General features: G+C 39.3%; 1 long non-coding RNA gene across 1 annotated transcript in view; it reads right to left on the bottom strand.

The window, feature by feature from the left end:
* LOC109498754 overlaps positions 1 to 23,675 on the bottom strand; it is a 376,552-nt gene that overhangs the window by 23,254 nt on the left and 329,623 nt on the right. The gene's annotated exons all lie outside the window — the stretch shown is intronic.

Here is a 23,675-nt window from a genome sequence, read left to right as displayed (position 1 = left end):
CAAAGAATAGCTTGAAGTTTGCTCTATAGAAAACTTGTAGCTAAAACTTGGTGTGGAAAAAATACGTACAGGACAGAAGGCTGCTACACCCTGAATATTTGTGTCTCCCCCAAATGTGTGTGTTGACATGGTATTTGGAGATGGGGCCTCTGGGAGGTAATCAGGGTTAGATGAGGTCATGAGGGTGTGGCACTCATAATGGGATTAGTGCCTTTATAAAAGGAGATACCAAGAGAGCTTGCCCTCTGCCACCTTCTCTCTCTCCCTCCCCATCCCCCATGGGAGGACACAGTGAGAAGGTGGCCAGGAAAAGAGCTCTCAACAGAAAGTGACCATAGTGGTACTCTGACCTCTTAACTTCCAGACTCTAGCACTGTAAGAAAATAATTACCTGTTGTTAAACTATCCAGTCTATTGTATTTCTTTAAGGCAGCCTAAACTAATACAGAGTCAGTGGAGAAAAAAAATACATCAACAGATGTCATTTATAAGCAAATATTTGTAGTAATGAGACGGTATCTCTGGCTTTTTGTTTCAATCTATGATTGGGCTCTGAGAGTGTCTGATTATTAATCTGTGACTGCTCGTCCTTCACACACCCCTGCATGGTGATGCATTTTTCCCATAACGTGACAACTGCTGAGAGAAAACATCTAAGTGTCGGTGACTCAGGCAGATGCTAATAGTGGTGTTTCCCATCCGTCTTGTATATTAGAACAAATTGTGTCTCCAAAACTCAAACTGTGTCTCTAGAAAGAGCTGTATTAGCTGTTTCCTTTCTGGAAGGTCCATGTGGTTATGATTCACGAATTGTGGTCAAATGATTGTATTAATGAGACTGGGTTCTCAAGGAAGAGGAGTGGTGGGACCAGATATTGGGGTGGACACAGCTTCAGGAAGGAGCCAATACTCAGCTGGATGGAGAAACTTACATGGGGTAGGGCCAGGGGGCAGAAGACAGAAAGAGAAGAATTAATACACAAAAGGGCAAGAGCCCCTTCACCCTTTCCTTGTCTAGGTACACTCAGCCATTTGTCTGAGTTCTCTCCCACCTCCTTGAGCCCCTGCCTGACCCCACCCCTCCACCACACACCTGTATCTATATACATAGTTTTAAAAACCCCAAATGCCTGGCTTTGGAAAATTCTGATATACAAAGCCATACAGACAGGATCACCTAAAAGCAATTTCTTACCCCTTCCCTAAGTTATAGTTGCTTCTCTCCTTTTGGTTGAAGATTCGGTGGTCAGGGACAAACAATTCTTTGTCCCTTCCACCACAGTGGATATTTCCTGGAGGCTGTCCTCGGGTAAGCACTAGGGGTGCGCCCCCAGAGGTGCAAGGTGGAAAGACACCACTCCCCTCTGACAAGCCTCCTCAGATAATATCACAGGGTCGGTGTTCGAGCCCTTTCATTCCATCACCTCTCTTATGGGGTGGAGCAAAGAGATCTTCAGTGTCACAGTAGCTTATTTTCCTACTTTCCAGGTAAGGGTGGGGAACTTTACAGGAAAGTGAAGATTTCTCCCAAAGAGATTTAAGGCAACTTCCCATAGAGGCAGGTTTCTAATTCAGGGAGGAGTGCTCTATCCTCCAAGTCACTCAGTTTTCTAGGAGAGCAGGACAAGAAAAACCCAAATGCTGAAGTGTCCACAGTGACCCTTTACCACTGGGAACTTGTACAACTATTCTGTCCTTTGCAGTGATAATGCCCACACTCCTTCCCTCTAGTCTAGGGCAGGGGGTCAGCTTCTAAGGGCAATTGTGCAAGAGATGTTCACAAAGTCCTTTAGCACCTCAAATTCACTTCTTATTTGAATATCCTTTTTTAAAAAAAAGTTTACTGCTGTATTATCAAAATGATACTTTCAGGTGCTAGATACTTATTGCTGTGTAACAAATTATTCCAAAACTTAGCTGCTTAAAATAAACGCATTTATTTTATAATAGGTTTGGTTGGGGGGGGGGGGGGGGTGCGGCCAGGAATCTGGGCACAGCTTAGCTGGATCCTCTGTTTTGTGTTCTCTAACAAGGCTTCAGTAAAGCTTCAGCCTAGGGTCTGGAGTCTCATCTGAAGGCTTAACTGAGGAAGGAAGCTCTGAAGCTCGATCCACTCTGAATTCCTTCCACTCTGAAGCTCAATCAGTAGTGGTGGCAGCATTAGTTTCTTCACAGGTTGTTGGACTGAGTCCCCCTGTTCCTCACAGCTGTTGATTGGAATATGCCCTCAGTTTCTGGCCAGGTGGGCTTCTCCCACATGGCAGCTTTTTCATCAAATTATGAAAGTAAAGAAGGTGATAGAGAAAGTTTGCTAGCAAGATGGAAGTTAGAGTCTTTTATAATCTAATTATGAAAGTGATAGCCTATCATCTTGGCTATATTCTGTTGGTTAAAAGCAAGTCCAGCCCACATTCAAGAAAAGGGAATTATAGAAAGGTGCACATTTCAAGAAGTGGGGGTCATCAGGGGCCACCTTAGAGGCTGCCTAGCACACTAGTCATTCAGAAGATACAGAAAAATTTAAAAAAGGCTATTAAAAGATAGTCAACCACTCATGTTTATATTGCTTCTTTTCTTTCTAGTTTTGACTTCTGTGTAGAAGTTAAAATTTTTTTTTAACTTCGTTATTATCACACTCTATACAGTAAATCCTGACTTTTAAATTTTTACACTAAATTAAACTAACTTCATTTAATTGAGATAATTCAACTTAGTGTAAAGATGTTTTCATATTATTATAGCACTCTCTCTTTAGAAACAATTTTAATGTTTGTTTGCATTAGAGTATCTCAGATGGTTTATTATTCTTTATTTAAACATTCCTTTGTTGCTGGTATTTTCTAGTTATTTTCCTACTATACATAGGAACACTGAGCATTTTTGTGTACTTACTTTTTTCCCTGTAGTTTGCATTCCCTTCTAATGGATTCTCAGAGGTAGTACTTAGAAGTCGGGATTGCCTTAAAAATATTTGATAAATATTCTGAGCAGTTTCCAACATCCCTAGTACTCAAAGAGTATGGCGAAAGGTAACCGATGACACGTCAGACGGATTCCTAAGGGAGGCACTAAAAGAGCTAAGAGGTAATATCTCAGGAGAAAGTTAGTGAAAACATGATCATGCAGGAAATGGAGCAGGTGAGAGGAGGAGATGTGGTCTGGATGACAGTTGGTGCCCAGAAGGCAGGGAAGCTGAGGGAAAACAACCATTGAACTAATAAAGAGGTAGTGGATGGGATGCCGATACACAAGAGAATGGACAATAGAAGTGAAGATAAAGGAAGCTAATGGGAAGGATGAGTAGATTATCTGGGTAAATACTCAAAGATGAGCCAATATATGAGATATTTAGCTGTTGGTGACAAAGGTGGGCACTTGGTCATGGGTACAGGTCAGAATCCTAGCTACTAGGTTAGAACAAGATTAAGTTCAATTGGGTGCCGATTAATCTGAGCTACTAAAATAGTGCTCCTTCAATTTCCCTCAATAACAGAAGGATGGGTCCTGACATCAATAATTCAGCTGAGTCTACTGATAGGATGTAATTGGACAGTGGAGAAATGAGGGTTTGGAGAGTAATGCTGATACCTTTAGCAAGGATTACTTTGTATCATGGGAAGAAAGAAGCTGCGAGGTGAAAAATAGAGTGCTCAGAGGAATATGTAAAATCTAATGGATTAGAAATAGAGAATTATCTAATTTTTAAGAAACTGAATTTCAATCATGTTCCTGTGCCAATTTCAAATAAGTTGAGGAATGAGAAAGGAGAAGAAAATGTCCACCTGTATGTGTGGGTTTTGCATAAAATATTAGCATGAAATCTGTCCCTGAGTAAAAGAAAGGGAAACATCCTACTAAATGTGTTTAGGGTTTAGATGGTAAGTGCATTGACATAAAACATAACAAGGATAAAAAATAACTTTCTATAGTGGGCAGTAAGATCAAGCTAGAAGAATAATTCAATTTATTTTCTTTCTCCTAAGTGCGATAAAACCACTGTGGCAACGATAATTAGAATTCCCCTTCTCTCTGAATAGATCTTTAAGGGAGAAAACAGAACACTAAGAGAAAAGCCCCCATATCTCATGAAACATGGTTAAGAGAGAAGGATCAGTGATGAGTTAGCCCTGCTTGGGAGGAACAGGGCAACATGATAGAAGATCTGAGCCCAGCTTATACACTGGGGCTGAGAGTTTAGGATTCCAGCCAGCGTTTGGATGCTGCTACCTGGAGACTGAATGCTGCTCTTTCATCTCTCCCTGGGACATGGAATAGGGGGAACCACATAACAAGCTGTGGTCCAGGAAAGGCCAATAATATCACATTCAGAATTCTCCCAACCATCCCACGGAGAAGGATGCCAATTAGTGAGCGTATCTTCCCTTGGACTTTGGCTGGGTGAATGAAGCGTAGGCATTTGCTTCTATTTCTGTTTTGCTCCCCAAACCCAAATAAACTTATTTTCATTATTTGTCAGGGTCTGTTCCTAAAGGCTATTCAGTTTGGCAGAAGTCTGTTTGTAGGAGCCTGTTGTAAAGACTGTTTCATAGGGTAGAAGCTGTGTGTGGGCAGACCAGAAAGAATTACATAGAGCATCCGTAAAATACTCTTCCAAGTTAAGGGGTCAAATATATAACAATCCACGCGAGAAACTTGGACTTTATGAAAACAGCCAAAAAAGCAGCTACCCAAATCAATCTGCTTATGTAAGCTTGCTGGATATTGAGAGCAAGAATTAAAGCACAGGCTAATTATCATTTAGACATTTTAGTAGGATCATCTGAGGAAAGTTACAATGACAGAGCACTTATTATATAGTGTTGATAGCACTAAATAATCCAAACAATATATACAATGTGGGCAAAATGCTGTCAAGAGACAAACTCATGTACTTTAATATTATTGTATCTACACATGAATAGGCAAAAAATTAACAATAAACTCACAAATGTAGAAAAAGAATAATGAAGGTAAGTCATACTGAAGAGAAATATATTTAAGATAAATGTAAACTTCTATAAATATATAAGATATACAAATATAAACTATTAAGGCAAATTCTCTTTCTGAAGCTCCTAACCACTGCTTTAAGAACCACTAGTATTGATGACATTAAGATAAAAAAATCTTCTAAATACCACAAGATTTGCATATGCCATTACCTATAGCCATTTACTGTTTCATTTCTACTATGTGGTCTCCTTTAGGAGAGGTTCTGTGTCATATGGTATCCCTAATGTCTAATTCAATTCCTGGATGCTCAAGAAAATTTTATTAACTGAATATTTGAATAAGTAAGTTTAATGCCATATATTATTTATACCATATATATTCTTGATCCCGTCTGTCAAATACTTTGTCGAATTTAATCCTTATTAGGATCTCTTCTCATTCTTAATCTTTCGGTACATAGAATTCGCAAAATCTAAATGCTAAAAGTGTATTTATCATGGCTCAAGAACAATTACATTGTACTTTTCCTTCTATCTAACCTTGACTAATTCTCACATGTATTTCAGAAATATGAATAACGTCTTCATACAATTCATGTAAGGCACAGAAAATAGGTATCATTATTTCTGTCTTAATGACAGATTTTGAGGTTAAGGTGACTCATGAACAGCTGAGCAGCCAGTCAGTAGGAGAAACCAAAATAGAACGGAAACGCCTCCATTCCTACCCCCACGCTCAAACCCGAGCACACCCTCCCTCCTTGGGGGAGTGAAGCGTGATGGGCCTGGAGTGAACTGTGAAGGCTTCCTGCAAGTTAATGAGCTGCGGAAGGAAGGGTCGCTATTCCCTGCTAGTGATCAGTGAGCACAACTCATTCTCAATCTAGCAGATAATAAAAAAGGAAGGTTGGGAGAATTTAGAAAAGCAAGCCCCTTAAATACTGAGCTCGTTTTATTTGGAGAAGGATGATTCATTTACCTTTAACAGGGTATTTTCAGAAGTCACCATCCAAGTCACCTACACTGAGTAATTTTTTCATCCCAGAGAATGTAACCTTAAAAGGCAAACTACCTTGTGTGTCAGATGGGCATATCCCAGCCTGTTTTACTCTCTTTGAGGGGAAAAATATTTTATTGAATGGGTTGCTCGGATTCTTCTACGTACCGAAGAAAAGAGTAGCAAGGCAGGCTTCCAAAGCTGGCTAGATACTTAAGTTACTTTGAAAAAGTAATCAACAATAGAATATAGCAGGTGTCAATCTTTGACTTGCAAACAAATTAGTCTTGGAATGCTTAAGGAGCTTGAGAATATTCTTAGAATATTCAAGGAGCTTAAAGGTGATTTTAAAAACCTGTTTAAAAAACATTCACGATCAACCTGTACCCACGCACAAAATGGCCCTGAGTGGATGGATTACAAATCAAATGTGTAATGTGTGTGATAAAGTTAAGATGCACCTCTGCCTCCACCATCCAATTCAAATAATAATGTTGTCCAACGCAAATACTAGTTTCCAGTAACTGAAGTCTCTCCTTTTCCTACACCTCTGTAACTGGAGGCATGCAAGTCTATCTGACTTACTGAGGCCGCTTTCATAATTCCAGTGGGCTGGGTTCTAAGGAGAAATTTTAAAACTGTTTTCCTCTCCACCAAGCCCTTTGCCACAGCACTATAGCTTATAGCAACCCACACCTCACAAAGAGGAGAAAAGGATCACTGCTGAAACCTTTGCTTAATCCACCAAAAACTCTCTATTGCTTTTACGGCCCACCCCACACTCACATCATTATTAAATCCCCTCCTCCATCCTTATATCATAGATCCTATTTGTTTGATTTTCTCCTCTGTACTCAAGTGCCTGTGGTTCTCTTTGTCATCACTGATTTCACTGCTGCCCGAGTTTAAGCTTCTAGAGTTTATGTTCTCCAGTGTCCAACTGTCATGCCTCCTCTTGAAAAACAAACATGCGTACAAAGCAGTCAGGCCAGTGGAGATACGGACAGGAGCCTGTGAAGGAAACACTTATAAAATATAAACCAGACACATTAATTTCACATTTGGCCATACACAAGCCTGAGTCTGATAGAAGGATTTCAGCCAAAACAGAAGGTTCTTGCGGTGAGACGGCTGATACGGTCAGGCTGGAAAAACCTCTCCACTCCTTCCTGTGGGCACCTGAATTCCACAGGCTCACAGAAGGCAAGAGGCCCTGAATAACGATTCCTTAGAGTTTTCTGTGTGCTTGTTGGAGGCCTTGCACATGGCATGTGGCTTGGGACACGGTGATTTCAGTTCCTTGAGCAAACTCAGATAAAATGGGGGGAAAATGTTTCCCTGCTTATCCTGGACACCGTCCCATGAAAGCGAGGCAGTACAGGCAAGTAAAGTTTTCTAGGGAGTGTTAGTCAAATGTGACATTATTCCAGTGTAGCCTACCAGGTAGGAGGTTCAATGGTCTCTGGTGGCTTCAACATGCTGAACATTTGAGGTGCACGAGAAGTTGCTCTTAAGACACACATTTCCTTATCCTTTGGACTAATCCAATGGGAAAATTATATTTGGCCAATGATTCGTTTTCAAGTCCCCATCTCCACACAAGTTTCATAGTAATTTACTTTCCTTTGGAAACTATGAGTACAGTGTGGATCTTAATGAATTTTAACAATACTTCAGCTAAGATTAAGGAGAGAAGCTGGCAATATCTGGAGTAACTCCACTGCAGGAAGCATATTCTTGGGGTAATTCTTTTGCTTTGCATTTTGTCCTGTGCAGCTTTGTCTAACCTTAAATTCTGTGAGCCTAATGTAGCACCAACTGAATACTTTCATTTCTGACCATCTCAAGGGGGAATTTGATGTAATGGCTGCAGTGTCAAAAAAGTGACAACGTTAGGTGGAAGCTGACCTTCAGAACGAAACCAACTCTAGAAATTCTCACTCGGGGAGTGACATCTATGACCCCGTTTGAGAGGATCTTGGACGAGATTCAGAGTATCCAGGGAATACTCTGAATTTATGTGTCAAATAATACCATAATATTCACAAAGGGGTGCATGACCCAAACCTGTTAAAACTTAGCATTTATAATCACATTTCATCTCTACCTTTTCTTGTTTGTGCTTTTTCCCCTCCCCAGTATTTTTTCCAAAGATGTGCTATTACTTTTTCCATTACCATTGCTTCCCCTACTCAGTTTAGTCTGCTCACACAAATGCTCATTTTTCATTCATTCATTCAACAAGTATTTGTTAAGGTACAGGTCCTGTTCTGAGCACCAGGGTAAAAATAGTGAAAAGAAAACAAGATCTATTACTTCAAGAAGCTGATGGTCTAGTGAAAAAGCACGATCAAAAACTAGAACTCTAATAAATAACTTCAGATAGTGATAAATGAATAAAATAAATGCTCTAATGGATCTCAAGTATGTCTTTTAAGTACACAAAATGAATTAAATGAATCCTAGGTATGTTTTTAAAAGGTTTACTTATAGTTTAGACATGGGGTATTTTGAAAAGGGAAGTATCAATGATTTTAGCTCAAGCATTAGAGCAATGGTAAAACCATTTTCTAAAATTGAACAAACAAATTTGGAGGGATAGAGGAAAGACAGAACCAATCTTCTCTTAAATCTGAGATGTAACTATAGGTACTCAGGGGTGAAACCAGGGACAGAGTTCCAGTCTGGTGAGTCATAAACCTACAAATACCCTTTAGATTGATGGGCCTGGGTATTATCATTGGTAGAGAAGATCAAGATCAGACAGTTAGAGGTCAAATAGATTAAGACAGAGGCGCCTGAGTGGCTCAGTTGGTTGACCATCTGACTTTTGATTTCAGCTCAGGTCATGATCTCACAGTTCATGAGTTTGAGCCCCACATGGGGCTCCGCACTGACAGTGGGGAGCCTGCTTGGGATTCTTGCTCTCCTTCTCTCTCAGCCTCTCCCCAACTCACACTCCCTCTCTCTCTCAAAATTAGTAAATAAACATTTAAAAAACAAACCAACAAGAACCAAATATATTAAGACAAAGGGCCAGCATTCTTGAGACACAAACTGCTATATATACTGCAATAAATAAGTAACTACTATGTGTCAGACATTGAAATGCATACATTTCTGGCCTTAAGAAATTTGGGGCGCCTGGGTGGCGCAGTCGGTTAAGCGTCCGACTTCAGCCAGGTCACGATCTCGCGGTCCGTGAGTTCCAGCCCCGCGTCGGGCTCTGGGCTGATGGCTCAGAGCCTGGAGCCTGTTTCCGATTCTGTGTCTCCCTCTCTCTCTGCCCCTCGCCCCTCCCCCGTTCATACTCTGTCTCTCTCTGTCCCAAAAATAAATAAACGTTGAAAAAAAAATTAAAAAAAAAAAAAAGAAATTTGCTAGCCAATGGTGGGAACAGAAAGAAACAGACGATTTCAGGATAGCATGTTAAGTACTCCTGTTTTGGTTTAGGGAATGGGCTGCCTCTAGTCCTCATATTCATGATTTTCATTTATTCACAAACATATATTAGAGTTTAATCTGTTCCAGGCACTATGCTAGGTTCCAGACATACAGTTGTGAAATTGTGTGAATACTTGCATCATGAGTTAGTAAGGGAAATAGATATTTAACAAATGATTGTAGAAATAATTGAGATTACAATCTTGGTAGAAGACTAAAGGATGAACGTAAAGTTTCCCTAAAGGCTGCACCTGGCCTAGTCTGGCCTAGTCTGACTAGGAAGTACCATTTTTAAGCCTAGGCTTGAAAAATGGTTGGTTAAAACTCAGGAAATCATAGGAATCAAGTAGAGTAAGAAAGCAGAATAGTGATGCAAAGGCACCTAGCTAAAAAGGAATTTGACATGATAAGAGAACAAAAGGTAGATAGTATGACCAGAAAGCAGTGAAGGAAGCAGGAAGCAACTCTCCATCTCTGTCACAAGATCCAAAACAATATTGTGAAGGACAAACAAAATAGAATTCAGGAATCCCAAAGATCCCAAAAAAAGGGATCAGAATCTGAGGAAATCAGAAACTGTTTGGGATTCTAGCAAATGGTTCAGAATGTTGACCGTAAATGGGAACCCATGTCTGGGGTAATTCCTGGTGAGCATTGACTTTTAGAGGGCCTGCCAGCTTTGGAGAGCAAGAGTGAGGGAGACACTTTAAAATGACATAGCACTGTGTATTGCTTTCTTGGTATTTATCACTTTTTAAAATAATTCCCACAACTAGGCTGAAAACTCCCCTATTAAACTTCTGTGTGCCTAACATGATGCTTTATTCCCACTAGACAGTCACATGGTGAATTGTTTAATTCAGGCAAGTAGTGCTATGGACACTTCATCTGGAACAACAGTCTACATAAGAGTAACATAGTGGGCAAAACCCATTTGAAGTTTCATTTGAGGAGTCAGCAAGTCCAAACAGACAAAGGTAGACTGGTGATTGCCTAGGGCTAGGGAAGGAGTTGAGGGGAAATGGGAAGTGTTTTAGTGAACAGGTTTCTTTTGGAGTGATGAAAATTTTGAAAGTTGCACAACTCTGTGAATAGCACTGGACGCTGTTTTTTTTTTTTTTTAATGTTTATTTTTGAGAGAGAAAGAAATAGAGTCTGAGCAAGGGAGGGGCAGAGAGAGGGATACACAGAATCTGAAGCAGGTTCCAGGCTCTGAGCTGTCAGCACAGAGCCTGATGCAGGGCTCGAACTCACGGACCGTGAGATCATGACCTGAGCCAAAGTTGTATGCTTAACCAGCTGAGCCACCCAGGCACCCCTGTCACTGAACGCTTTAAATGCACAAATGTATGGCATCTCAATAAAACCATTACACAAAAACAATGGGAAGAGCTGAAGGACTTGCCAGTGTAGTCTCTATGATGCATTGTTATTTTACCAGTGAAGCTCCTAAAAATCTTTTAGAATCACATAAGAACCAGGATGTGCCATGGGGTGCCTGGGTGGCTCAGTCAGTTGAGTGTCCAACTTCGGCTCAGGTCATGATCTCACCAGTTCGTGGGTTCCAGCCCCATCTCAGGCTCTGGGCTGACAGCTCAGAACCTGGAGCCTGCTTCAGATTCTGTGTCTCCCTCTCTCTCTGCCCCTCCTCCACTCATGCTCTGTCTCTCTCTGCCTCTCAAAAATAAAGAAACATAATAAAAACAAAAACAAAAACAAAAATTTAAAGAAACCAAAAAACAAAAAACAAAAACAGAATGTTCCAGAATCCTGAACCCCACCAGGTTCTCCTTTGAGCTGTTCTCTCGTGAACATTATTACCTTCCTAGGCAGGATATGTTATCAAAAAATTAAGAAAAAAAAATGGCCTCACGTTCTATTCCTTTCAGATCTTGGTAGGATATGTTACAGCAATGTTGTAGGGGTTTAACCTGAAATCTTTGGGCATGGGAGGGAGAGGAAAGGCGTAAGGGGGAAAATCCATAGATGATCAGACTATAACTGTCCTGAAGTTGTATATTAGTTGTCAATATGTGCTTTGTTGAATTACTGTTGGAGAAGGCATATTTATCACGGTCTCAGAGGAGTCTATTTGGTGTCACCCCTTATCCCTCTCCCCGAAAAGAAGAATGCTTTAAAAATTTGAGACATAAAACACAAAAGTTTTTAAAAATTCCACCTCCCACTTCAAAATTATTTTGTTTCACTGGCTGGGTGAGGAGGGGTTGAGGGAGGAAGGAGGAGAAAATAGAGCAAGAAGACTAATTCCAATTTTCTGAAAGGAGGAAGCAGCATTTCCTAAGGCATAATCTGAATTAGACTCCGTAGAGTAGGAAAGGCTGCTGGAATATGCTTGTTCTCTCTTCTTTTTCTGTAATCATTTTAGGAGAGGGTATAGTTTATAGGGGTAAGCATCAACCCTGCTGAAGCAAATGAAATGAATGAGCAAGCCCTACTTCATCTAAACACTGCAAATCAATGTTATCCCTCCTTACCCTCTCACTGAAGATGCCTGCCGCATTAATGATTCATGGTGAACCATCAACTCAGTACAGTCACTCTGCGAGAACACCAAGGGTTTGCTTACACATAATTACTCAGAACTGAGTAGGAGGAAATCCCTGTCTCGGATCATGGGAGATAATGGAATTCCAACTAAGGATGCCTTGGCAAAGTAGAAGTACTTTCCCTTAGACCTTTGAAATCCTTAATGAGTTGAATCATGTCAAGTAACAAAATAAACAAGGATGAGAAACATCAGTTGGGTTTGGTCCAAAATCTAGTCTGCTTAAGATTGGGCTTCCCCCATCGTTGCTTAAACATTATACAGTTTTCTATCAGCCAAGCCTGTGGTTTCATTTCATTTTTTTCCTCTTAAATCAGATTTCAAAAGCCAGGCACTAGCTGATGGTAATTAGTAGGCATCGGTTGAAGTTTATTCTTGCCGTTCTTTCCAGGCATGCATAATTTTTGTGCAGAGAAAAGAAAATCCAATTATCCCCAAATCCAGCCAGTGTGGTTCATCTGCTCTCGTGTTAGATCTTTAGAAAGGGTTCTTAACAATTGAAAGGAAGACATATGGTACTTGAGAACAGCATCTTGTAACCTTGTTTATAATATTAAGAAAAAAAAAAAAAACCTAGTCTTGGTGACCATTTACATCCCTCTTTACAAAAATCTGACACAAGAAATACTGATCTTATAAAAAACGTGACATAGAGCTATTTCATATCGTAAGGAATTTATTGGTGATTGTGTTTCTAAGTTCTGTCTTGCACTTTAAAGGATTCCCTTAAAAACGCTCAACTTGAAATTTTCCAGCAACACTTACGTAATGCAAACTAAAACCATCTGACATGAATATTGGGAGAACTCAGATTCTCCAAATCGAGGAAGGTAAGAATTTCTACCTAACTTGGCAAAAGTTGGATATATGCCAAAAGATTTCAGGAAATTATCTCACTATTGAAATTATTTCTTGAAATGTTGGTTAATTTTGGAAACTTCATTGATCTTTGAGTCCCTGAAAATACTTTAATGTTACAAAAGTAAATAAAATTCTTGGTAATAAAATATACTCTTTATTATTCGGATTAAAACTGTTTAGGTCATATTTTTCTTCTGTAAATACGTATCTCCAAGGAATAAACATGACATTAAAAACAAATCATACCCAAACTGCTTTTTGTCATTTATTTGCTCAAGAAAATTTTCTTATTGCCAGTGAAATCTTAAAAAATAAACTAACTGAGGGGCGCCTGGGTGGCTCAGTCGGTTAAGTGTCCGACTTCAGCTCAGGTCATGATCTCGCAGTGTGTGGGTTTAGGCCCCGCGTCGGGCTCTGTGCTGACAGCTCGGAGCCCGGAGCCTGCTTCGAATTCTGTGTCTCCCTCTCTCTCTGCCCCTCCCCTGCTCATACTCTGTCTCTCTCTGTCTCTCAAAAATAAATAAATGTTAAAAAAATTTTAAAAATAAATAAATAAATTGAAAAAATAAAGTTTACATTTTTAAATGAACCTATATTGAACCCTTTTGATAAAAGCATTGTTCAACAACACATTGTGTGTAAAAATTTTTTTTTTCCAATTTTTTCTTCAGCTAAGACGGCAGAAGAGAGGATTTATTGTACATGTGTTACATTTAGCCACAAATGAAAACAGAATTAGTCCCAAAAGTCACAGGTGCAGAGGAACAAAAAGGACTGTTTTGAGTAAGCCAAGTTTCTCAAAGATGGTCATTGTGATCAGATGGTGATGGATGTTCTAGATCCACTGAATCAAGCTCTAGAAAGTAGGCATGCAGTTCAACAATTGGTACCAGAGTCCCTGGCTTCTGGCTTTCCTTATTTCTGCTCCTGTGGCTCCAAGTGTGTACAAGCTAGCGATTTACTTGGACCTCTGCCTCATCTTTCTTCTTTTGGGCTTCAGCCTGTGCATTTACTTCTTCCTCCACTGAGGATTCCAAGAAGATGGCACTAAGGCCAAGAATATAATCATTTTCATTACCTACCCTGTTTCTGAAGAGATATACTGCTGTGTTCTGGTGACTTTGTGTCATAAATTTGCAGAAGGACAACTCTCAAGATGGCAAGACTCTCTTTACCTCCAGGGAATTTTCTACTAAGTGTGCCTGAAGATATTAATATGGACACAATTCTCCAATTAGACAAACTTTTTTCTTGTCTGGATGATAGTTTGATCACACCATGTTTCTGCTAAAGGACTTCTAACAAACTGTGGGAGCAGAAAGGTGAATAAGGCACAATCTCTGTTTTGAGGAACTCACAGTGTAGGTTGGAATGCTAACGTATATGTAAAATAACATAAAGCAGCAAGGGCATTTGAGATTTAACTAAGGAAAATATTTATTTAAGGAAATAACATAGTCAAAAGAGGTAAGAGTTGATTGTAACCTTGAAGGAGAAGTAGGAGTCTACCATAAAGATTTGAATTTTGTCTGGTAAGTTTATTACTGTATATTTGTAGACCTTCAAAAATATTTGTTAAATGAAAGAGGTAACTAAATGCTAAGCTACTTATTTTTTTTGACACATTTGTCTTTCCCAGTTTTTACAACAGCCTTATGAAGTGCATAAGGCTATTAACATTTTATGAATAAAATATAGGCCCCAAGGAAGTTGATCCAGTGAACAGAAGACCTGAAACCACACCATCCTTCTGACTTTCTCTCTGTCCTCCTATTTCCTCCCCATTCTTCTGAAATTCCTGACTGCTCCTATCACAAAATGGACTCAGAGAAGACAGTCAGCAACAATTATTTATTGATAAAGACGGGCTATAGCTTTGATGGCAAAAATTTAATATGGCAAAATTTTAATTGGAGCATTTGGCTTCAAAACCCGGTCTTTATCCATCTTCAATTTGGCCTTTTCCCTACTTTATACTTCCTCACTGAGGGCTTTATAAACCGCTTGTTGGTGTGAGCAAGTAGCCAATAGTGTCCAGTGCTGATGATCTCACTCCTGAGCCACTGTCAGAGGAGTGTCAGGAGGGGAGGAAGGGGAGAAGACAAGTCCAGAGCCCTCTAGGAACTTCTCCAAAGCCACTTATCTCTTAGACAAATACCACCGATGACTTTGCAAGTTTTCTCTACAGACTGGTTGCCCCGGTGCTGCTTTCAGAGATTCAAGGCCACAGCCAGGATCCTAATTTCCAAGTCTGCATTAATGTATCTCTTGAATTACTCTCTTCCAGAAGGAACAGAAAATCTTATATTCACTGTCAAGATTTCCCAGGTCCTTATACTTAAGCACATGCCAGGTTGTCTAGAGGGAAGTAGCGACTGGGAGAAATGCTCTGCCTTGAATTCTCATTTCCATTCAAAGATATTCCTAGAATGTTCCATGGACCCTTTGTGCCTGGAATGATGGTAGGACATTCCTGGGTGGGCTGGTATATTTCACACAATGTGTTCTCCATGAATGTGCTTTCCACAAATGACTCAGGCAAGGGTAAGCTGCATAGAATTCTGGTGCAGAGAAGGAAAGAAAGCTGCAGTCTACTTAAGCATGAGTGTACTTTCTCTGAGCAGGCTGAGTAATCTCCTGGAGGTGACTAGTCCAAGAAGAAGCCAAGGAGTACAAGTCAGGCTCTCTAACTTTACTTTTTTAATTTTTTTTAAATTTTTTATTGTTTATTCATTTGTTTGAGAGGGAGATGGAGAAAGAGCGTGAGTGGGGGAGGGGCAGAGAGAGCTGGAGACACAGAATCTGAAGCAGGCTCCAGGCTCTGAGCTGTCAGCACAGAGCCTGATGTGGGACTTGAACCCATGAACTGGGAGATCATGACCTGAGCCGAAGTCGGACGCTTAACTGACTGAGCCACCCAGACACCCCCGGCTCTCTAACTTTAAATGCCGACATAGATGAAACAAATATGGGTAGGTGACTTAACTTCTTTGGGGCTTATTTTCTAATCTGTGAAGCAGAAAAATTAATGTCCATTTTGTCCATTTAATGATAGTGGTGGGAAAGATCATGGGCAAAATCAGGCTGACCATTATTTATTAAATGTTTGGTGAAGGAAGGGTAAAAATACAGTAATTAGAGATGGTGTCTGAAGAAAAAGATTGTTCAACCCATGTTTAGTGTTGGTGCTAGGGATATGGTAGTAAACAGAATGTTCTTGCCCTCATGGACTCACATGGTAATTTAGGAGACAGACACTAAATAATTAATTGTGCATTTAATTATACAATTAAAATTGTGATGAGTCCCACAAAAGAGAATTATGGCATTAAGAGAATATACAAGAATAGAGGAAGATTTAGTCCAGTCTCAAAAAAGTGTTCTGTCTGGGAGTGGCATTCCAGTTGAACTAGGAAAGACGAAAGGCAAAGGGTGAAGTGGCAAAGATGTGGGAGATGGTTTTTAGCAAGAGGAGACCAGATGCCGTATTCAAAGGTTTGTGAGGTAGGAAGCACAAGGCAGGAATTTAGAATTGAAAGCCTTAGAATCTAGGCCTTTGGGGCTAGAATAACAGTAAAAACAGGAAATGCAAAGGGTGGGGGCAGGTGTGGTTCTAGATAAGGCTGACTGATAGGTGGGAACCAGCTCCTAGTGGGCCTTGTGGGCCAAGGTAAGGATTTGGAATGTTTACCTTTAGAAAAATGGGCAGCCTTTACAAACTAGCATATCAGAGAAATTGTCGCAAACCATTTTTCTGATAAGGGGTTAATTTCCAAAATATATAAGGAATCCCTCTAACTCAATAGTAAGAAAACTAATAATCCAATTAAAAAATAAACTTTAGGGGCATCTGGGTGGTTCACTGGGTTGAGCATCAGACTTTGGCTCTGGTCACAGTATGTGAGTTAGAGCTCCACATTGGGCTCTAGGCTGACAGCTCAGAGTCTGGAGCCTGCTTTGGATTCTGTGTCTCCCTCTCTCTCTCTGCTCCTCCCCAGCTCATGCTGTCTCTCTCAAAAATAAATAAACTTAAATTTTAATAAAAATTTAAAAAGACCTTAAATAGACCTTTCTCCAAAGAAGATGTACAAATCGCCAATAGACACATGAAAAGATGCTCAATACCCCTAATTATCAGGGAAATGCAAATCAAAACCACAATGAGCTATATCACTTCACAGCCGTTCTGATGACTTTTACTAAAAAAGCAAAAGATAACAAGTGTTGGCAATGCTGTGGAGAAATGCTAGCTCTTGTACGCTGTTGATAGGAACATAAAGTAGTGCGGCCGCTATAGAAAACAGTATGGAGGTCCCTCAAAAAAATAAAAATAAAAATAAATAAATAAACTACCATATGATCCAGCAATCCCATTCCTGGGCATTTCCCCAAAAGAATTGAAATTAGGATCCTGAAGAGATAGTAGCCCCCCTCACACTCTCTGCAGCCCTATTCCTAAGAGTCGAGGTGTGGAGACAACCTGACTGTTCATCAACAGATGAATGAAGAAAATGTGGTATATAAATACAAGGGAATATTATCCAGCCTTATAACAGAAGGAAGTCCTTCAATATGTGGCACATGGACAAGCCTTGATGACATTATGCTGAGTGAACTAAGCCAGTCGTAGAAAGACAAATACTACATGGTTCCACCTGTATGAGGAATGTAAAATGGTGAAAGATATAGGAGTAGAGAACAGAATGGTGGTTACCAGGGGGTAAGGGGAAGAGGAAATGGAAGTTGATCTTCAATGGGTATGACATTTTAGTTACACGAGGCGAATACATGGTAGACCTCTGCTGTGCAACACAGGGCCTGTATAGACGGTCCGTTCCCTAACTTAGGATGGCTCGACTTACGGTTTTCGACTTTACAATGGTGTGAAAGTGATACACACTCTTTGAATTTGGATCTTTCCCCAGGCTACCATATGTGGTATGGTCCTCTCTCACAAAACTGGGCAGTGGCAGTGAGCCAAAGCTCCCAGTCAGCTATGGGATCAAGAGGGTAAACAGCCCATATACTTAAAACCATTCTGCCCCCATACAGCCATGCTGCGTTTCACCTTCAGGAGAGTCTTCAATAAATTACTTGAAATATTTAATACTTTATTATCAAATCATCTTTGAGTTAGACAATTTTGCCCAACTGTTAAGTAAATGTTTTGAGTATGTTTAAGGTAGGCTAGGCAAAGGTATGATGCTTGTAGATTAGGTGTATTAATTGCATTTTCAATATACAGTATTTTTAACTTACAATGGGTTTATCAGCTGTAACTCCATCAAAAGCCAAGAAATATCTATAGATAACAGCACTATATTGTACACTTACAAATTTGTTAAGAGGGTAGATCTGATGCTAAGTGTTCTTGCCACAATCCCCTATTTTGTATTTTTTAAAAAAATTTTAAGTGTATTTATTTTGAGACAGAAACAGTGCAAGTGGGGGAGGGGCAGAGCGCAAGGGAGACAGAGAATCCCAAGCAGGTTCCACACTGTCAGCACACAGCCCAACACAGAGCTTGATACCATGAACCATGAGATCATGACGTGAGCCGAAACCAGGATTTGGACGCTTAACTGACTGAACCACCCAGGCACCCCACCACCATACAATTTAGAAAAGAAAAATGGAGAGTCTTTAAAGGATTCTGTGAGAATGTCATGATCAGTTTTTGTTTTAACTACAGCAAATGTGCAGTGGAGAAGACAATACTGTCGTACGAGCATTAATGAAGGGATACCAGAAAGGATATTTGAAAACAGAGACCCCTGGTTCCTTCTTGCTGTGCCACAGGAGCCTAGGGTTCCCTTTCTGGTGACTTTTTGGGCCTGCCCTCTGGAGTAGAGTGTGAAATGTTTGTCCTACTATACACAGACCATCAGACTTAACTTTCCTATACTCTACTCCTTCCAAATCTCTGTATAACAAGGAAATGGGATGACTTTTTGATATGATGATGATGGACAGTAAGCTAACCCACATAACATAGCTATATTCTAACAGTGCTCTATCTTCCCTGATTGTCACATACTTATTGAGAGATAATCAAATTATAGTAAAAGGCGAAAGATTTATACTATCTGAAGATAAACCAGAATATCAAATATAATCTAATTATAGAAACAGATTAAAGATAAATAAATAGATGCCAGATAGATACATCATATCAATTAATTTACTTTTAGCTGCAAGAAACAGAAATCCCACATACGAAGTCTTGAGGCAGGGTGGCACCAGGCTGGTTACTTGTTGGTTCATCGTCATTTGAGGGCCCTATTATTTTCTTTTTTCCGCTTTGCTGTCCTCAATATTTGGCAAGCTTTCCTGATGACCATGAGCAAACTTAGCACTCTTACAATAACATCCTATGGTCCAGAGCCAGAAAAAGGGTTTATCTCTTCCAGATGTATCTCTTCCAGAGATAAGAAATCTCTCTCAGAAGCTCCCCCACCCCACCCACAGCTGACTTCGTTCATCGTGTCTCAGACTAAATCATTCACAGGGCAATGAAATTATTCTGAATTTCAATTTATTAGCTTAATTATCTTCAACTTATTAAGATTCTCATCCTGGCACTGGAATTGAAGGTAGGCCTTCCCAAAGCAAGAGGCGTCGGTGAGTCCCCAGGTACAATTAGGATCTGTTATTCAGGAAAAAGGGGAACTGGCTGCTGGAGGGTTAAGACATTAATAGCGTCTGTCTCACTTATAAAAATTAAAAGTAAATTACAAAACTAAATTTTACTCAAGGTTTAGTCTTCAGACCTGCAGCATTAGCATCACGTGTGAGCATGTTAGAAATGATAGTTCTACAGCTTTTTTCAGAATCTGCTGAATCAGAATGACTGGCAGTGGGCCCAGAAATATGCATTTTAAAAAGTTAATCAGGTGTGGGCACCTGGGTGGCTCACTCGGTTAAGCGTCCAACTCTTGGTTTGGGCTCAGGTCATGATCCCAAGGTTCATGGGTTGAAGCCCCACATCAGGCTCAATCCTGCTGGTGTAGAGCCCGCTTGGGATTCTCTCTCTCAGTCCTTCTTTCTCTGCCCCTCCCCTGCTCTCTACCTCTCCCCAAAATAAATAAATACACTTTAAGATAAGATAAAATAATAAAATAAAATAAAACAAGACAAAACAAAATAAAACAACATAAAATAAAATAAAATAAAATAAAATAATAAAATAAAATAAAATAAAATAAAATAAAATAAAATAAAATAAAATAAAATAAAATAAAAAAGTTTACCAGGTGTTTGGGATGCACAGCAAAGTTTGAGAAGCATGGTTTTAGAGTTAGAGAACATACTAGAAGGTTGAATGCCACCAAGGAGTGAAAATATGGGCCAGGGCTATGGGAGAGAAACCAGTCCTGGGAAATTGGACAGACCAATTAAAACACAGGCCTTGTATCATGCCTAGCAATGGGGACAGTTTGCAAGGAAGCCATTGACCATCATCTAAATCATATTACCTTCCTTATCCAGTAGGAAGTAGAATGCATCCTGGCTGCCAGAATAAGACAACATGTAAAGGTAACAAAGTGTCCTGCAAAAACTGTATGAGGAGAGCCTAATAAATAGAAGCAGTGGGAACAGTGTCCATGCAGGAAGGAGTTTAAGTTTAGAATTGAAATTGATAGTGAATTCTGGACCATAACTATGGAAATAAAGACATACAATGCCTAGAAGACATGCTATTTTATAGATCCAGAATAACAATGATAGATTCTTTCTCTGGGCATTCCCAGAAAGCTGATCAGAGAAGAACACTTGATACAGTTACAAACAGTCAGTAAATAAATCGATAGAGAAACATATTCTAATGTTTTATTTATTTATTTATTTATTTATTTATTTATTTATTTTGAGAGAGAGAGAGAGAGAGAGAGAGAATGAGCTAGGGAGGGGCAGAAAGAGAGGGAGACACAGGATTCAAAGCAGGCTCCAGGCTCTGAGCTGCTAGCACAGAGCCCAATGCAGGGCTCAAACTCACAACCCATGAGCCACGACCTAAGCAGAAGTCGGACGCTCAACCGACTGAGCCACCCCAGAACTCCTAAAGAGAAATATATTCTAAATGGCAAATACTTTTGTGAAGCAGAATTGTGGGGAAGGGGATCATTTTCTTGCATTTTCTTTATTTTTGGGAGTAAATGTGGGAGCCACCTACCTGCTACAGATGTTCAAAGGAATACTCACACATGGTTTTTAAATATGAAGTGTGGGAAATAATAGCACACAGTTACTGTCATGAACACCATCCTAAGCTGGTCCTCCAGAAAAGGAATCCAAGGACTTCTGTGGCCTTGGCACATCACAACGTCACGGCCACTGAATCTAGCAATGAAAGACCAGCTTTACAGCAGAGGCAGAGGGAAAGACAGTTCACGAGGGGATTGTTAATACTTATGAGGTAAAAGAGAAAAACTGGCGAGGCTTTACACAGTAAGAATAATTATTTCCAAAAATTGCCTTGGCTAGCTTCAACCTTATTCAAAACGTACTGTACAAAACTGCATTTTACTTTTTTTTTTAAATAGGTGATGTGGATTAAGGAGGGCACTTATTTTTTTAAGTTTATTTATTTTGAGAGAGACAGAGAGAGAGAGAGAGCACAAGAAGGGAACAGGCAGAGAGAGAGAGAAAGAGAGAATCCCAAGCAGGCTCCACACTACCAGTGCAGAACCCCGCGTGGGGCTTGAAACTCAGGAACCATGAGATCGTGACTCAAGCCAAGATCAAGAGTGAATGCTAAAGCAACTGAGCCACCCAGGGGCCCCGACTGCATGTTACTTTGTTGTTTTCTTTAGGTCTCTTCTTAAACAGTGTTCTCAAATTGTGGTATGCATCAGAATCACCTGGAGGGCTTGAACAAAAGCACAGCTTCTGATTCAGTAGGTCTGTTAAGTGGCCTGAGAATTTGTGTTCCTAAGTTAGACATGCTGTCGGTTCAGGACCACACATTGAAAACCACTTAAGTACTATGTGAGATTTTTGAAGTTAAACTATTGTTTGGTATTTTCCACTTTTCCCCTGACAACACCCCTACCTCCCTCCCTCAAACACCATAAGAACTAGAAATTGCTTCAGAGCCCAGGAATCCTGAGATTACTGGCGGCTAAAGGCAGAGGCTATAACGCTGGGCCTGTGCCCTTCTTGCCCAACACCCAGTACGCTCACAACCCTGGAAGAGCAGGGAAGGAAAACCCACAGGTGTGACAATTCTGTTTCCCTGAGGACTGAGAGCTTCTTAAAATTCAAGCCAGAATCAGATAATATTCTAGGAAGCAAATAAGAAAAGACAAGCCCCTTCACTGGAAATGACTTTGTTGATAGTTCTAGAAAATAGCATTGTGACTCTAACAGAGAAGACTGGATATATGAAGTCCTGTAAATTAAATTGACCAATAAAATACAAGATTTGGAACAAGCCATGAGGCATAAGTTTATCATTATTTTAAAAATGATGCTCAATTTTACCAAAGATGGCTGAAGCTGGACTAAGTGAAAAAATGGTGACCAGCATACAAGTTATAGTCATTTGGTAATGTTTTTTATTTGAAAAAAAACCCCCAAAAACAAAAAACAGTAGTTCAGAAACTATACATGTGAGGATTAGAATTGCAGAGTAACCATTTTTAACTATATATACTTTTTTAAAGTAAAATTTTTTATTCCAAATGCAAAAGATAAATATAAAATTTTTGGAAAATTTTGGAAAATTTGACTAAAATTTAAAAATATTTATCCATAGTCTCAGTATAAATACAAGCATTAATATTTTTTCTATATTTTAGTCTTTTTTCTAAGCAACACTTTTATGTAATTTTGATACATAATTGATATAATATTTGAAGTGCACGGTTTCCTAAATATAACATGAATGTTTTTCTATTATTGTAAATAATTAGCATATTTAATGTCTACATACATATTCATAGGGGAGATGTGTCACACTTTATTTAAATTTCTTTTATTGTCAAACATTCTGTTTCTCCTTTCTCCCTCTATTCTAAATATTACTACAATGAGTACCTGTGTACATAAACTTTTCTGTATTTAATATAATTTTCTTGTCTCAGGCTTGGAAATTTAAGCAACCCTTTCTACATATGGTCAAATTATTTTCCAAAGAGGCCATAACATTTCTCTCTCCTACTATGTCCAGTATTGGGTACCCTAAAATTTTTTATCATTGCCAATTTGATAAGTAAAAAATTGTATCTTGTTTTGTTTTAATTTGCATTTTGTTGTTTACTAATGAATTAAGTATCTTTTTCATGTTTGTTAAAGAGATACATTTTCTCTTGTATATATTTCCTGCTTACATTTAATAGTTCACTTTCAATTAAGATATTCATATTTATTCATGAGAAAATATGGGTATAGGTTTTTGAGAATAAAATAAAACCTGAAAACATAAAACACTTTAGTTGGTGTTATATACAGAATAACTCAGAGTTTTAAATTTGTGTTTGAAGCTCGGATCGGTATAGTGTTTGAGAAAAACAATTTCAAAGTAAAACAATTGTCACATTAGGATAACTAAACGTCACTGCACTGAAATCTTTCTTAGCATAAGCACAACATCAAAGAGGTGGAAATTTTAAAAACTGTCATCCTCAAAAGGAAGAAATATGCTGGACACTAAATGGTTTAGGTTCTTTCTGTGTACAGGTGGAAAAGGGTATGCATTCAGTGACAAAAATCCTAAATAACTGCTCCATCATTTCCCAAACTCTTTACCAGCCACGAGAATGAATACCTCTACCAGTCCACACTTTATCAAACATTGCCTGGAAGAAAGCAAGCTTGTTGATCATAAGTTTTCAAATTTCCTCTGCCTGGGGCG

Source organism: Felis catus, chromosome A1, assembly GCF_018350175.1.
Source record: "Felis catus isolate Fca126 chromosome A1, F.catus_Fca126_mat1.0, whole genome shotgun sequence".
In the NCBI taxonomy this organism is placed as follows: Eukaryota; Metazoa; Chordata; class Mammalia; order Carnivora; family Felidae; genus Felis; species Felis catus.
This window is presented reverse-complemented; position numbering and strand designations above follow the sequence as displayed.